Here is an 18,365-nt window from a genome sequence, read left to right on the forward strand (position 1 = left end):
AAATGTAACCTTAATAACACAGTCGTTCTAATTTACATGAGTGGATTATATTAATATGGTCATAATTCACAAACTCCGTCGACTCGCTAAAGCGCTTATTCTCCACGCTGCAATTAAATCGCCTTATGTGGTGACAAGCGCACCGTAATGATACGAGGTCCCAGTGTGCCTTCAATTAAGGTGAAGTTTTAAATGTAACGGCTACCGGACAAATCGGGGACGTGGGACGGTGATCGGCGCTCGTTCAGACAGGAGCCGGGAATCAAAAGTGTGCTGTGGTTTGGAAAATTCCGCCAGCTTTCCTCAGGGTCCTTGAGACACTTGCAATTTTTAGTTCCTTTTGAGATGCCAAAACATCATGGCCAAGAAATTAAAAGCTATAAAAATGCTGATCACTGACAAGAAACCTCTCCAGAGAGAGAAAAAAAATCAATATGTAAGCTGCTTTTCATTCAAATTACAACTTATAATGCCGTTTACTCCGATTTAGTTTTGTCCTGTCGGTGTTAAACGTGGATCGTTGTATTATTTCCTGAGTTGAACCCTTTGTTGTAGTCCTGATATTGATTATTCTGCTGAATCTGTTCCACTGCTAAAACTCTACGAAACTTTATAATTAGCTTTTGTTTGTCTGAACATGACCACTACTGCTTCGTTTTTAACTAATTGTGTAGCGCCAACTAAAATAACACTAATACAAATAAGATTAAAACGATTACTGCAGTGGATATAACATGAAGTCTCTAAGACATTCCTGTCAGCTGATGTCTTGATTATGCTAAGAGCTTACAGAGCATGTGCAGGATCTCCCGGTCGAAAGGTATCAATCAGGAGAAGGGTATAACACTGTCTTCGGAAGTGGAGAAAATGAGGCAGCACATTGACTTTACCAAGAACCTCTCGAAAATTGATGAGCGAGCAAGAAGAAAGCTTAGCGGTGAGGCTGCCGTGAGACCGACAGCAACAGTAGAGGAGCTGCAGGAAAGTCTGGCGAGTTTATTCACTCCCTGTAGGTGATAGAAATAAAATCTCTTTTTGAAGTGATCTCCATTTTGAATAAGCAAAATTTGTTATTGTCTGATAGAACCATTTATAACAAACACTATTCACAGTGGTGAAGCATGGTGGTGGCAGCATGCTTCACCATGGAGGCTAAAGTTGGAATGGAATAGAAGCGTTTAATTTGTCAATTATACATTACAGCACATTACTTTCTTCACATATCCTAATTTTAGGGACAGAGATGATACAGCACCACTGGAGCACAAAGAGTTATGGGCCCAACAGTAGCAACTTGGCACTGCTGGGACTTGAACCCTTATCCTCTGATCAACAACCCAGTGCCTTAACCACTTGATCCACCAATGTCCTTCACTGACAGGCCAATGAGTGCCATCAAATTCAGCTTGGTTTTGATTCTTTCTACCGTTTTTCTACACTCTAGTAGTCTTTTGTGCATTGTTCTTGGTTGACCAATTTGTTGACTGTTGATTCGTTAATCTTCAATAAGTGCTGTGTCCTGGCCAGGGTCTGGAGCCTATCGTACACTGGTAACAAAGCAGGAATCCACATGGGGGCTTAAATAACCGAGTAATTAAATATCAAATAAATAAGTAAAACCCTAATGATATTTTTTTGAATATTTATTTAATAATCTATAGTAAGGTTGATATTTTCAGGAGCGATAAAAGACCTGAGGTTTTGCTACTTTATTTATTTATTTTTTTTTTATGTAGGGTGTCAATAATTTAGCAGGGCTCAGGGTTTTATATGAGACGATTAAAAAAACGTGAATTATCAAGAAAGAAAAAGAATGTTTCCAGAATTAGCGCAAATATACAATAGGTGGTGCTTTTGCTTTTAGATTTAGGCTTTTAGCACACCAGACCATGTTAGCATTGGTTTTTAAAAGTAGATACAGAATAATAAATGTAAAGAACTGTAGAAATTAGATCTCAAGGACTTATTCTTCTATACTTAATTCCATGTCATGCTAAATCTGTAGTTGCAGTTACGTGACCAGGATACGTACCTCATGACAATATGGTCTCTCTCTCTCTCTCTCTCTCTCTCTCTCTCTCTCTCTCTCACGCACACACACACACACACACACACATCCTTGTGTATCTTACTACAAATGAAATGAGCACGTTTCTTCAGCACATCTGTTTTTGTAAATGAGATCGAGCTCGATTAGAGGTATAATTCAGCTTTAGCCATAATAAATTGTTTTGGTTCTTTGGGAGACGATTAACATTTAACAAGGATGTAAAGACTCTGCAAAAATAAATCTTTAATTTCAAGGCCACAAGGCTGAAGTGATATTTGAATGACTATGAATGTTATTCACTCGAAGCCTGTGTGTTCATTGCCATATGGGATGCATTGCTAAGAGGAACAGAGGAAAAAAAATAAATAAATAAAAACAAGCTACGGTGTAATGAACTCTCAGAGGAGAATCTCATCATTCATAGTGATGTTTTTAGTGCAATTAAAATGAGCAGCACAGTAAATTTGTCTTCCAAATCCCCAGTGATATTATGCAACTTTTTTTTTTTTTAATCAGCACGACTCAGCGCTGAATTCTGTATTTTTAATTTATTTATTTAAAAACATTTTTTTAACTGCCGAGCTATGGACCGATAGAGGACGGGAGCAGCGACGAAAAAGAGAATTACAAAATACAGAGATTATAGAGACAAATGTGAAAAAGAAGTGGAAAAATTCCAAGTGCTCCAGTCCAGAATAGTGGTACGGCGGTGGGGGTAATTGGTCCAGAGTGTCAGAAATGTCTTTCGAACAAAGCCTAACCTTGTGGATCCCGGTCTTTATGGACATAGGCACAGCTACTGATTACTGAAATCACAGAGTGAGACAGAGAAAAGGGCGACAGACGGAGTGCTGTAGACTATTTAAAAAGACCAGTCATCCTCACAGTCGGTCAGTACTGGAGTAGCCTTTTTTTAGCGGATATCATTAATAATATCGGGGATTTGAATCCGATCCCAACTTTCTGTGTGCAAGCTGGGTTATTTTAATGTTTGTGCACGTTTCTATGAGTTTATAATGAATTAATATAATTAATTTTGCATTCTGTATCTACTTTTAAAAACCAATGCTAACATGGTCTGGTGTGCTGAAAGCCCAAATATAAAAGCAGAAGCACCACCTATTGTATATTTGCGCTAATTCTGGAAACATTCTCTTTTTTTAATGAATTTTCTCCCTTGACAATTCACGTTTTTAAACTCTCATAAAATCTCATATCTCATATGTCTCATATAAAATCCTGGCCCCTGCTAAATTATTGACTACGTAAAAAAAAAAAAAAAAAAAAGCAAAACCTCCGGTCTATTATCGCTCCCGAAAATATCAACCTTACTATAGATTATTTAAAATAAGAAAATAATAATCATTGCTTACATATCTAATATTTATTTACTTATTTGAGCTTATTTGAGTTCATTTGAGGTTATTTGAGCCCACATGTGATCCAGGGCCAAGGCCAGGGTTCGATTCCCAGGCAGGGCGTTAAATCAGCCACTGAAGGGTTAACTCAGATGGTTGTGCCAGGAAGGGCATCCAGCATAAAACCTGTGCCAAATTTAATATGCTGACCATGTGATCGGCTTTGGCAACCCCGAACAAGGAGCAGCCAAAGGTAAAAAAAAAATTACATGAATATTTGCTTTTAGTTCCCATAAAATTTATTGTTAATGATATTAACCCACTGCTATTCGGCCATAATAAATAAACAAACAAACAAACAAACAAATAAATAAATAAATAACTGCGGTCAATTTAAGAGAGAAGAGCCTAAGATATATTCATGAACATTGTCATTGTCATGTTATATCCTCATTCACAACTGGGAATAACTTTTGTTCCACACTCTATGATAATATACTGCATGTATATTAGTTTTCCTATAATGTCAGAACTGACGCACTGAGGATAGTGTTGCAATGCTAAATGTCAGATTTCATTTATTTTTAACAGGATTTGCATCTATACTGGGCAAATATTACAGCCCTTTTTATTCCATCCTCCCCCTCCAAGGGCTAAAAGTAATATGAGGAATCAACATAATCTGAAATAAAATGTCCATGTTTTAACACTGGGTTAGAAATCTATTAATAACTGCCCGAATTCATCAGTGGAGGCCCATCAGGAGACACCGGGTATCTCCCGTGGTGATGCTCCACCAGCATCATGCTTGTTCTGTAGTTATTTTAAGCCAGAAAGTGAAATAAAGCTAACTGGAGTTGGGTGAGGTCAGGTGATTTATTTCGTATGTCAAGAGCATTCCACTTTGTTGACTCTTAGCTGCTTCCTGCTGTATGTTTAGGGTCATCGTCTTGCAGGAAAGTGAACTCCAGGAAGGAGATTCCAGGATGGTTCGAACTTTTGTACTGTTTCATTTTGGTGCTGCTGCTGCTGCTGCTGATGTCCCATCATCAATAAAGACGAGAGAGGTACATCCGCTTGCAGCCAGAATATCCCAAGTGTCCAAGTTTCAGGTTTCCATCCTGAGCACTTGGCATTAAGAGTTGGAGTTATAACTGTTCTGTTCTTGCAACTTTCTACCTGTCAAGCTGCTTTTCATCCTGGCAAGCCAAACTTCCAGCTTTCCCTAGAGAGTCGGTAACTGCTTCAAATATAAACGCACTCTAAACACTTTTTAAAGATGATGCGCGAAACTTTTCCCGATCTGGTTGCTTACATCTTGGTCAGGAAATGCTTATCTTGTCACGTCGTTCAAAAATTAGTTTGGAAATTTGTGCGCATATAAGAAAGGTGCAGGCAGCCAATCACACTACGGGACCTTCCAGATCCTGAAGCTTGGAGCCAGAAAAGTGTTATCAGATGCACGCAACTCTTTAGTCGAGTCGAGTTTTATTGGCATTCCTTGATATAGTTTGTGAAATTTCTGCAACAAACAGTGTGTGATGAGTGCAGGGCAATGAATACACAGAACATGGGCTGTAAACTGAAACTGTTATGTATAGCAGCAATAAGGGCAGGTAAAAGTCGAGTGCAGGTGTGTAGCGGTATTGAGTGGCACTTGACTAGCGTTTAAATGCAGTAGGATGTTTAGTAATCTGTCTCAAATCAGACACTGTTATAGAGTGGGTTGGTGGTGCCATGGATGCTGCCTGAGGTCAGGAGGGTGAAAAGTAAATAAGAGGGGTGAAAAGTCCAGAATACTGTTGGCTTTGAGGATGCAGCGGTTGCTGTATGTCATATCTCTATTCTTGTCTTGAATAATTTGGCTCTATGTAACAATCTATCTAATGTAACATCGATGGTACATCCTGAATAGCCATCTTTACCAGACAATAAATGTACACACTAGTGTACAATGTTGGGACAGTGGTGGATCCAGTGGTTAAGGTTCTGGGTTGTCGATTGGAAGGGCAGGGTTCAAGCCCCAGTACTGCCAAGCTGCCACTGTTTTACCCTTGAGCAAGGCCCTTAAACCTGTCTGCTCCAGGGTTACTGTATCATGTCTAACCCTGTCCTCTGACCCCAAAATGTATTGTAATGAGCTGTAATGTATATGTGACAAATTAAACGCTTTTATTCCATTCCAACTTTAGCCTCCATAGCATGCTACCACCACCATGCTTCACCACTGGGAATAGTGTTTGATATAAATGGATCTATCAGACAAAAAGAAATTTTGCTTATGCAAAATGTAGGCGAGTCGGTCGGCGTCTAGCCGCCCTGCCCCAGGCGTCGAGTCCAGACGTAAGGGTTACAGTACAAGAGATTGTCGCTGTATCATACAGTAGCTGCCCTGGCGCTCTGATCCCAACCTCCTCATTTGGGATATACAAAGAAAAAAATTCCACTGTGCTTTAATGTAGATAATAATCCTATGCTCCATTTTCATTTCATTTATTTCACTGAACTGTACACAGAATAGGGGGCACGGTGGCTTAGTGGTTAGCACGTTTGCCTCACACCTCCAGGGTTGGGGGTTCGATTCCTGCCTCCGCCTTGTGTGTGTGGAGTTTGCATGTTCTCCCCGTGCCTCAGGGGTTTGGCATATCTGGAAAATTGTCTGTAGTGTGTGATTGAATGAGAGCGTGTGTGTGCCCTGCGATGGGTTGGCACTCCGTCCAGGGTGTATCCTGTCTTGATGCCCGATGACACCTGAGATAGGCACAGGCTCCCCGTGACCCGAGGCAGTCCAGATAAGCGGTAGAAAATGAGTGAGAGTGAGTGAGTGTACACAGAACTGATTCAAACCAGGCTTTTTCTATATTATCTACCAAACAGATGACGTCGGCACGGCTACTATTTTGACCTCGTGTCACTAGTGCTTTTTTGACATCCTGCTAATTCTTTGAGAACAACGTTTTGTTATGTTTCATCCCTTCTGCGTCATCTCCAAAAAATAAATCTAAAAACTGAGTACAGTGTCTTCGCCGTAAACGGCTGGGGTTCCCTCTCATAAACTAATGATGATACCGTATTCAGTTTCTCTCTGCAGGCAGCCAATAAACTAATGATGTGTCTGTCATTATCAACCTATAACTAAAAGGCAAGCCATCTGTCAGACAAACAGCAGGACTCTGTGAATTATATGACACTCCAAACACATATATATATGTACACTACGTGAGTTTTATGATTTATTATATATAGCTTTGCATATCTCTCGGCGGTCTCAGCACTGTGATTTGGGTCATCGCATCCTATTACATCATACACTCCTTATCCCTACTCCAAGCAGGAGAGTGATGTGTGCTTTCATGCATTTGCTCTATTGCTTTCTGGAATTTAAATGCATTTCCAAACTTTTCCCTTCCTCACCAGAATTGCGCGAGCGCTCGGCTGCATTTTTTAGCATATTGTAATGTGACCTTTCTATTGCTGGTACTGATGAGAGGTTTGTGTTTGTGTTTGTGTCAGTGTAGCTTATATTAATTCTGATTTTGAAGGTTCTTGCGAACACGAATCTGTCCTGTGCCATTGTGATTTCACCGACAGCTGGGTTAGGATTTACCATCTCATGAATGGAGATTTTTTTTTTTCCCCTGTTGCTAACGGATTATTCGCACGCTTGGCTTTTCACCCTACTCATGAGGCTCATTATTCCTGATAGCACTAAGTAGTCATTTCTGGCCTATGGCACTGTATTGTCTATTGGCTTTGTTTATTTTATTTTTTTAAATGCTTTGCTTGTTTTAATGCAGTGGATCCAAGAATTAGATACAGACAAACGCTTGGCGAACACATGAGCTTTCATTTGACCAACAATGTTACGTTGAGCTTTCATTCAGCTTCCGGTGTGTAGTGAATAGTGTGAGTATGAATGCGATTGTGTTGTATAGACCGTCTAGCCTTATCTATGAGTCTGTGGGCAGTAAGCGAAGTCACAGAGACATTTCGACGTGATATAATTTTGGTCTCTTTATTTCATTTTTTTTCTTTTTTTTACTGTTTACAATGTAGCCTGTGATAAACACAAATCAGATTTGCTAAAGTTTAAGTGTTTGGATTCGCTCAGCATTGCAGCACAGTGAATAAATGACCTTTTCTTTGGAGTATTAACAGTTTAAACATACTAGTGAAAGATTTTGAGAGATTAAGAGAGAGAGAGAGAGAGAGAGAGAGAGAGAGAGAGAGAGAGAGTTCACATACTGTATTCCCTCGCTCTGCATGCGAGGAAAAATCTGCTGTTCTTTCTTTCCTTGTCTCTTTCCCCATTTCAAGTTCTCTTTCTTTAAAGCTCCATCTGTCTGTCCCTGTCTCTCTCTCTCTCTCTCTCTCTCTCTCTCTCTCTCTCTCTCTCTTTCCTTGTCTCTTTCCCCATTTCAAGTTCTCTTTCTTTAAAGCTCCATCTGTCTGTCTCTCTCTCTCTCTCTCTCTCTCTCTCTCTCTCTCTCTCTCTCTCCCGCTCTCTTTCCTTGTCTCTTTCCCCATTTCAAGTTCTCTTTCTTTAAAGCTCCGTCTGTCTGTCTGTCTGTCTGTCTGTCTCTCTCTCTCTCTCTCTCTCTCTCTCTCTCTCTCCTCAGCCAGCAGCACTTCTGACTGACTGTGAATAATGAACCAATTGTCATTCGTGCTGTGGGCCTTTCCTTGGCAACACTGTGAAAATCGGCCCGTTTGAATATTGGTCAATGGATCTGGAAATGAAGTGCATGCTCGTGTATGTAGATTACTGTAAGCCACACTGTGCCACTGAATAAGTGGATGTAGTTTGAGGGAGATATTCGCCATAGGTCTGGTGCATGATGTCCACCAAACATGTCTTATTTGTAAGCAGAAGAATATTACTTCTGATGACTTTTACCAAGAAAGTCCGAGTCTGTTTCTCTGGGGTTCCTTCAGATCAGTGTGACTTTTCGTATCATCGACATCACAGTGATGTCAATTTGTCTTCACTCTGACTTCACTCTGCATCCTTAACTTTGACCCAAAAGTCGTGTCAAACCCGTATTCTGATGCGCGAACGTAAACAGAGAGTGAATGGCAGCTCTCAGTCCCGGTGCGCTCAGCCGGAGCCTGAGTGGCAGTTATGAGGTGAACGTGAGTGTAACCTTGGATCATAGCGGAGCGTCATTAATAAATAAAGACAGTGTGAATGACTTTGTGTTTGTGTGTGTATGTGTGTAAGTTTGCACGTTTGAGAGAAGAGAATGAACTTCAGACTGAACCAAAAAGAGCTCCCCTACAGAGTCCTGGCATTCAACCTAACCCACACACATACACACACACACACACACACATACTCGCACACAATTTCTCTCTCTCTCTCTTCCTAAATGTCCATCTGTTATCTTCCCTTGAGGTCGTATTATTCCCTTCATCCAGGGGGTTCTTTCCCGCTCTCTCTTTCTCTCTCATCCCTTTCTCTGACTCCTGAGCCAAACTAGCATCCTCTCACAGCTGCTTGGCGGCACCCTTCTTGGCCTCGGCCCGTCATTTCCAGCTCCAACTCAATATTGTGCTCCCTTCTCTGCCTGCTGCCTGAAAAACCGGCCTCCATTTTGTGCTGAAAACTGCCTATGTGCTCCACTGCTTTCCAGCAGTAATGGTGGCAGATCCAGAGACTCACATATCACAAAGTTATAGGAATTTTCTACCTTATTGTCTTTCATGAATCAAAGCATAAAAAAAAGAAGTTATCCGTTTAATAAGAAGTGATTTCCTTTCCAGTTCCATGTGACCTGATATGCGCGAATCCGAGCACGCTTTCTACACCGTTTCCACATCTTCAGCTTGGATTTGAACTCTAACAGCATCACAGATGGCTAGTTAAAACAGAACACGCTGGTCTGGACACCGTGTTTGTGTTCGATGATGATTGTGAGAGTGAATGATGCAAAATGGGTAAAGATTAGCAAACAAAACAGCTACGATGATGGCAAAAATGACCTTGTTTCAGCTTGTTAACTAAATTTCAATGATAATTGTAATGTCTAAGTCTATGGTATGTATTTCAGGAAAATAAATAATAATAATCACAATTAATCTAAATTAATCAAACATTTTAATCAAATTAATGTATTCAATTAATCAAACTTTTTCTATTAATTTATCTGATTTTTATCTAGTTTATCTAGTTTTTTTAGGGTGATTACTCAAGGAAAGAATAAACTTTTCTTTCTATCTTTCTTTCTTTCTTTCTTCATTTATTCATTCATTCATTCATCCATTCATTCATTCGTTGTAGTACATAATGAATAGTACATAATGACAGTGGCATACTAGCTTCTAATTGCAAATCCCTTCTCTCTCTCTCTGTATGTGTGTGTGTGTGTGTGTGTGTGTATGTGTGTGTGTCTGAGACAGAAAAATCCTCTTTTATGAAACTGGGCCACTTGACACTGATTTGAATAAAATTCTAATTTGCAGAGCACAGAACCACAGTAAGATCCAGAAATAGAGAGGTGTTGAGTGTTACAGCCCCCTGTACAGGGATTTGTGTAGAAAAGTTGAAACAAACACACACACACACATCACACACCTTGACTAACCATGACTGACTGGCCAGCAGGTAAACAGGTACGCTTTGTGTTATGTGTGTATATAAAAGCGCTGTCAGGATTATCACATCTGGATTAATAATACGGATTGAAATTAGCTTTGTGTACTTTTTATTAAACTGAAACTCAGACTGTTGCAGATGTTTTCTTTCTTTCTTTCGTTCTTTCTTTCTTTCTTTCTTTCTTTTTTATGAACTTTGAGTGATGAGTAACCTTAAAACACACTTTTCCTACCTATCGTTTACAGTATTAGAGATTAATTCACAGGGATTATCCCAACTGTAGTGAAGTTATTCTTCTATTAAACACAAATTATTACACTAAGAGAGTGTGTATAAAATAGGTAAGTTGGAGTTGCACTAATACTCTGTGTGTGTGTGTGTGTGTGTGTGTGTGTGTGTGATGACGTTATCCTACCTTTCCTGTTGCACTTGGTCACATCTGTAAGCAGTAAAGGAAAAGATTGAGAGATAAATTGAGAGAGAGAGAGAGAGAGAGAGAGAGAGAGAGAGAGAGAGAGAGAGAGAGAGAGGGGTGGGGAAGAAAAAAAAGAAACATCAGCATTTTGCCACTAAGTGTACAGTAGCTTGGTGAAGAATGGCAGTAGTGGTGGGGTTAAGAATAGTCTCTGTCTTAGACACACTCATTTATTGCACACTTGACATGAAGGAGCATGTGACTGTCCCTCTAGGACCCAAAAGTTTGCACACCTTACATTTATAATTGTCAGCATTTCCTGTGGTGTGTGTGTGTGTGTGTGTGTGTGTGTGTGAGAGAGAGAGAGATTCTCAGAAGCTACTTCAGCCCACATGCACCTCACTGAGGTAATTTTGCGCTCAAAGATCTTCAAACACACACACACACACACACACACAGTGAAATATGAGTATTTCTAAGTGCTTTTCTTCTCAAAACCAGTAATGGTTACAGAGAGACAGAGAGTACGAGAATAAGACCGTCCTATTTGCCATATCCTCTAATTCTCTACTCTACACTGACATTCATTTCAGAGTAAATTTATGAAGCTCCCGATTTCATGCAAGCTCTTCTTTTCTCTCAGCTCACTCTCTCTCCATCTTCTTAAACTCCCACAGTCCTGTTCCCACACTCCTCCAGTGCATCCGGGGACATCCTGTCTCTCAAACACCAGTCTACCTGTCTATCTGTCTGTCTTAAAAAATCATGCCAAGAGAGAAAAGCACGAGAAAAGAGAGTCACGATTAAACCAAGAGATCAGGAGAAACAAAAAGTCCTCTGATTACTGATACAAAACTCTCTGATATGAAAAAGAAAGCAAAGGAAAAAGGAAAAATAGAAAAGGCTAGAAAACTGAAGCAATACTGTCACAGAGTCCCTATTGGCACCGTGGTTTCCATGGTAACAAACGCTATGTGTTCAAATGTATGGATTTTGTCGTTTGCTTATAGTTAGCCGAGTGTGTGCACCTGTTCCGTGTTAGTTCTTGTTTGTTTGCTAAGTCTTATTGTGCATTCGGTAATGTTTACCCCTTTCGGTTAATTTCATCCCAGGGTCCTGGTCTCACCTGTCTCATCTGCCCCACCTGTACCCAAACTAATACAAGCTGAATAAACCTGAAATGCTGTTTCAAAGGTGTAATATAAATTCTATCAAACACACTGTGTGTTTTTTAGTGTTGCTTCCTCTTTAACGGTGAAAATAAAAAAAAAAAAACTTCCATCTTTGTGAAATTTTTTGAAGACTTGATGTGCCTCATCTTTTCAGTTCATGTATAAGACCTCCGCAAGAAACCCGTGCTACCATAGCTAAGATGCCTAAAGCTTGTGATCAGCTTAAAGAAGGGACAAGAGTAAAAAAGTTCGTGTAAATCCATTAAGATGGAACTTTAGGGATGTCGACCACGACGGATTAGTACAATACGGATCCGGATACTAGCAGTGTACGGACACGAGGGCTTGAATACTACAAAGGGCTACTTAGCAACACCAATGATCGATCATAACGGCACAGTAAATGTGTGAATAAACTTTTTTACCAGTCGAAATTAAGATGAAGCCTTTATTTTGTCTCATGGGAAACATCGTAGTCAGATCCAAACGCAGGATACAATGAAACACGTTTATTGACAAACGACATAAAACTAGCATAATTTGACATAACAAAACTAAGCACATAAACACGCTCGACAAGAACATACTCGACAAGGCACACAAGAAGGGGTATAAATAAGGCAACACTTTAGGGCATAACGAGCAACAGGTGGAAAAGAACATGTGACCAAAACCAGATTCTCAGCCAGTACCCCCCTGGTGGCCTGACAGAGAATTGCACCAAAAGGTCCTAATACAGACAATACAGCACAGTGAAATTCTTTTGTCGCACATCCCAACTTTGAAGGTTGGAGTCAGAGCACAGGGTCAGCTATGGTACAGCGCCTCTGGAGCAGGAAGGGTTAAGGGCCTTTGCTCAAAAGCCCAACAGTGGAAGCACTTTGCCTTGAACCCCAATCCTCTAATCAACAGCCCAGAGCCTTAAATACTAGTTTGTATGCTCTGAAAATGCTTCACATTTAACAAACCTCAAATTCACCAAACTGCTGAGAATATTTCTGCATAAAATCAAAAACCGCTCGAGTGGCTTTGAAAATGCACAGTGAGGTATGCAAACGCTGACAAAACTCAAATCTGTCATAGTGCTAGTGTGCATCCTTAAAGTAAACGGTTAAACAGTATAAAAAAGAATCTGAAAGACGTGAATAACAATATGCTATACGATTATATTGAATCAACATTAACAGAATAGACTTGATTAAAGAATAAAAAAAAATCTGATCACACAAAATAATCACAATCTGGTTTAAATGTTTATACGTGTAAATCCTAGATTAAATATGACCGAATCCAGATAATATTTCAAAACCATAATCCATACAAGCAAATATGCTTCAGCAACAAACTTAATAGAATCCAATTCTAATTTCCAATTTAATAGAATCGCTCTGGAAGTGTGTAAACTTCTCATCAGTAGGAGTTTAAATCTCAACAATAAAAAACTTAGTCCTGTCTTGGAGTCCAGATTAGGATAAAGTGCCCTGATCTCTAGATGGGATGGATGTCAATCAGGGTTAGCGCTAGTTAGCCAACTGAATGCATCTGTTAACTCAGGTATACAAAAGAAGGCAATTAGCAGTGCTGATTCCCTGTGACTTTTGTATACTATACTACACATAATCCCAGTTCAATAACTTAAGTAGATTATGAAGCTTCATGTCATGTTCCTACATGCACCAACAACAGAGCTGGACTCCTCTAAGCCTAATTCTTCAGCAAGACCGTAATTCATATGATTCCACTTTAACCAAGAGTTGAGGCTGTATTATCACTACGATTGCTCGTGCCTGTTCCATCTACCTCGTCTCTAAATTGGATGAACGGGAGGACGAGTGAGCGCAGAGAAGAGCGGGGTGGAAACGAAAGCTGCTTCTGTCTTATTATTGTTCAATTAGCATAGTGACAGTGAGCATTCCCACCGCTAGTGTCACACTTTAACCTGCTCAGTCGGCCAGAAATACAGGCAGCTGCTCTTTACCACCTTCCATTAGAGCCAAGATGGCAGCCTGGAACCTGTCCAGCGAGTGGTGACAAAAACAATAACAAGCGAGGAGAGAAAACAAAAAGGAATCAAAACGAGAGAGAAAAATAATCTATTTTCATAGATTATTGCCAGACCAGTGAAAACCTTCTCATTACCAATTATAGTCCTGACAACTTGAGCGAATAGTGAAATCTTTGATCTTTGACTTTCTAAGGATTTGGTTCGTCCCTTTTTTTTTGTGTTTTAATGAGAGTGTGCTCGAGCTTGCATGGACTCTGCGAGTTTATGTAAAACCTTTTGATCCATTTCGCACAAAATCCCTCAGAGTGTCGTTGAACACATTCTCTGATTGAGGAGATATGACATGAGGAACATTTAACCTTTTGTACAAAACTGATAATCAATATCACATATTTGCGTACTTTAAAATAGTGCAGAATACAAAATATTAAATATTCAAGACTTCATGCTTTTAAATATTGTATCTCAGTTTTTAAATTTGGGTCCAACCTTTGAGCCCCACTGTATGTCTGCTTCTATCACAACATACGTACGTAGAGTTATCGGAGTATGAAATATTAAAAAAAAACTAACGGATCTATTCTGTATACATGACTCACAGATCGACCAGGAAAAGAAGAAATACACCCTGGTCTCAGAGTTTGGAAACATTTAGATGTATGGCATTTGGCAGATGTGCTTATCTAGAGCAACTTACATTTATCTCATTTATACAGCATTGAAGGTTAAGGGCCTTACTCAAGGGGCCTGGAATTCGAACTCATGCCCTTACGATCAGTAGTCCAAAACCTTAATCACTGAGCTACAACAATCCCTGACAAATGTTCTGGCACATTTTATTTACATTTACAGCACTTGGCAGATTCCCTTATCTGGAGAGACTTACTTTTTTATCTCATTTTTTTCAACTGAGCAATTGTGGGTTAAGGGCCTTGATCAGAGGCGCAACAGTGGCTGCTTGGTGAGACACCTTCCAGTTGGTTGTACAAAACCTTGACCAGTAGGCAACTACACAGCCACATCCCACATCCACAGCCACATCCCACATCCCCATTTTATCATATACAATTTATATTACATCACATACATCAGAATTTTATTATAGATAGATAGATAGATAGATAGATAGATAGATAGATAGATAGATAGATAGATAGAGTAGATAGATAGATAGTTTGGAGTGAAGAGTTTTTAATGACAAAATAATCATTCCTCTCTCTCTATTGGCACTAAACCAGGATTAGGATTAACCAAGAGCCATTATGTTTTTACATTAGTGTGTGAGAGTGTGTTTGTGTGTGTGTGTGTGTGTGTGTGTGTACTCTGTGTTCCCCTCCAGCAGATGGATAGCATCCATGAGTGGCCTGTTTAGAGCCAGTGGTGGGGGCCATATGCAGACATCATTAAAAATCACCTCTGAACCTTTCTGCCTGCATATCCTCAACACACACACACACACACACACACACACACACACACACACACACACACACACACAGACACACACTCAGCACTGGGTGCAAACTGGGCAGGGCACCAGGGTACACATTCACTTGGACTCAAACTCTAGACGTAGACAGTGTGTGCGTGTGTCTGTGTGTGTGTGCGTGTGCGCACGCATGTGTGTGCGAGAGAAAAAGAGAGCAGCCTAGTGGCATAGTGTCAGAAGAGTTGAAGGTTAGACTTCCCTTTTAATATTGCCAATGCTGTCCCCTTTGAAAATTCATTAAAGTACTACGACCTCTATGCCATCTGTGTGTGTGTGTGTGTGTGCATGCGTGTATGAAGGTGTCAGGAGAAAAGGCTGCTTGGCAGGATGATTGATATTCCGACAGCAGGTTGGGCTTGACGTCAGGAATGCACAACGATGACTTTTACTCCTTGGCGTGCCTGTTTATACGTTTGCTTAATAATACACACCATTTCACCCAAAGCCCCATTTCACATTTGATTGCTGGAGCATTTGGCAGCTAACATTATTTCAGAATTTGATAGTGGAAGAGATTTGGTCTATTTCGGTGTGAACTCGACGCGCGACTCTGGGGTTCCAATCCAGTTGAGCCCACACTGCTCATTAACACATCAGCCACTGCAGCTCATTTCTTTTGAACAGCCAGCAGGAATACTGATACAAACAAGCAGCAATTATTAATATCGTAATTATGTGATTCTAAACAAGCCAAATATCAGCCATTTTGTCACAGCGCTCTTCCTGTTTGCCTGGTGTTTTACATCCTGGATTTGCTTTGATGGGTCCCAGTTTACTAAGGCAGGTGAAATACCTTCAAAATAAAACTCTGTTGGTTGGCAAGCACGGTATAAAATAAATAAATAAATAAATAAATAAATAAATAAAAGTTTATACAGATGAACTAAGTGCTATTTCATGTTCAAGGGTGTAGGTCTCTATAGTGACACAGCCAGGGGAAGTTTATTCTACCATCTTGGTGACAGAGAAAAGCCATGATGCAGGTCTTGCGTGTAGCCTAAAGGATGGTGGGTCCAGTCAAGCAGTGAGAGCAGTGGTGAGATAAGCGCTTTAAGGTTGGTGGGCTTGGTCTGTTTTTGGCTTTGAAAATGCAGTTATCAAATGCCCCTTTTCCACCGAGGCAGTTTGAGTGCTGGTTCAGAGCCAGAGCCTAATTTAGAACCAGTTCTTTCTTTTTCGACAGCCAATGCACCGGCTCTGAACCAGGAAAAGTGGTTCTTAAGTAGCACCAAAACGTTGCTGGTCTAGACTTAAGAACCGCTTGCGTCAGGGGCTGTGGGCGGGGCTACTGTTAGCGCATTTGATAATGTAGCTAAAGTATACTAATGTTTAATACACTTTTACTTTACCGCAATATGATCAATTATCAGCACACACGATAGTATGTAGCTACATGCTAAGGCTAAATTTTTTCTGTGTTAATGATAAAATAATGTTATGTATTTTCTCGATTGCAACCTCCGTTTATACAAATTACACAGAGCTACACGTTGCATTCGCCGCGTTTGCATGCCAATGTAGGTTCACAAAGCCATGAGCATTAACAGTAAAGCAACATCCACCATTGTTGATGTTGTGTTTGTGTTTGCTGGGAAACGTGACACGTATACAGTGACGTCAGACTCGGCTCTGTGACGGCTCTCTAGCTGATGGAAAGGCAAACCGGTTCTTAGAAGGTTCGCCAGTGGAACCAACTTTGAACCAGCACCAGCACTAGCTCTGAACCAGCACCCGGTTCTTTTTGGTGGAAAAGGGGCAAATGTGGTGTGTAGAGGCTGAAAACACTTCATACAACTTCATTGTTGAGGTCATATGGTGTGTAGAAGTAGAGCTGCCAGGATGAGTTGCAGTACTCCGTACTCCGGGCTTGAAATGACAAGGAATGGAACAAACCCTCTGTGGGGAGAAATAGACGGAATCTCCGAGGGAGCCGAGGGAGCGTGCAGTGACACGTGGTGAGATCTGTGAGTTGTCCAGGGAAATCAGAAGATCTTGACATCAGGATGTGTCTCCTGGGATGTACAGTAGCTCAGTTTTGCTGAGATTATGTTACAGCTGTAGGGATGTCATCCATGACGAGATGTCTGCCGGATATCTAGAGAACTGTGCAGAAGCATGGCTGGCTGACAGAAGGAGGAAAGGAGAGGTCGAGCTGAGAGACGGTATGAAAACCCAAATGAGGACATGACATCACCAAGAGAGTGGATATAAAAGGAGAACAGAAGAGGATCCAGAACTGAGGCTTGTGGGACACCAGTGAATGAAATGGTGGATATAGTGATACTCTCCAGTTTACCTGATATGAGGTTTTTCCTTCTGTACTGTACATCCTGTCCTCATGTCTTAATCTGCTTCTATAGGCAATGTAAGAAAGTGAATGACAGAGACTTATATTACCCAAATGAGTTGCCCAGGGCGCAATATTGTCCACAATGTGTCGAATGTATTGAATTCAGGACCATATTAAGGCATGTGTTTGTAGCTTAAATAAATTGTATTGTTGAAAAATTAAAAAATCCCTAAATATCAGAATCTTCTTTTCTACTTGATTCATCCTCTGAGAGCATTTAAGGCATTGATATGGTGAAATCTGATCGATTTTTAGGTCAAGCGTGGCCCGAGGAGTCAAGCAGCCATCCATTATCGCACTCGGACGGTTTCCGTCACTCCACCATTAACCATATGCCTATATGCAGAATGTTTAGTATGTATGATTGTTAAAATTGTTAATAGGATAAGCCCAGGTCAGTCTTTACGATTAAAAATATGCCACGTTTCTGAATGCTACAATCCGAGAGATCACAATCAGGGTTGCTACGTGTTGCTTATTTATACAAGGAATAATTACTAAAGGCAAAAATAGCGCATTCACTGTTGTCTCATATGGAGAATTTTCAAAGTAGCAAAACAACATTAATTTGCTGCAAACCAGAGCATTGTGTCTCTCAGCACAGCAGAGCTCTCTTTCTAGAAGAAAGGTCACAACAGTCGGAGAGGCAAATAGCTCAGGTGACACACAGCACACTGTGATAGATGTGTGCGCGAGTGTGTGTGTGTGTGTGTGTGTCTGTGTGTCTGTGTATGTGTGTCTGTGTATGTGCAGTTAATGTAGCAGCAGGAAACATGTGCCCCCTTGCACAAATCTTTATGGTTATTATTGAATGTTTAAATCTAAGTATGTGAGTGTGTGTGTTTGAGAGAGAGAGAAAGAGAGAGAGAGAGAGAGAGAGAGAGAGAGAGAGAGAGAGAGAGAGAGAGAGCGTCTGTGGGTCCAGGTGGCA

The 18,365-nt window shown here is 40.5% G+C and overlaps 1 protein-coding gene across 8 annotated transcripts in view; it reads right to left on the reverse strand.

The window, feature by feature from the left end:
• Positions 1 to 18,365, reverse strand: part of LOC132841737 (receptor-type tyrosine-protein phosphatase delta-like) — a 352,060-nt gene that overhangs the window by 258,878 nt on the left and 74,817 nt on the right. For all 8 annotated transcript variants that reach the window (XM_060864221.1, XM_060864220.1, XM_060864217.1 and 5 more), the window contains exon 3: positions 10,419 to 10,442. The gene's annotated coding sequence lies outside the window, so the exon portion shown is untranslated. The remainder of the gene's footprint in view (positions 1 to 10,418; positions 10,443 to 18,365) is intronic.

The sequence above is a fragment of the Tachysurus vachellii genome, chromosome 2, assembly GCF_030014155.1.
Source record: "Tachysurus vachellii isolate PV-2020 chromosome 2, HZAU_Pvac_v1, whole genome shotgun sequence".
In the NCBI taxonomy this organism is placed as follows: domain Eukaryota; kingdom Metazoa; phylum Chordata; class Actinopteri; order Siluriformes; family Bagridae; genus Tachysurus; species Tachysurus vachellii.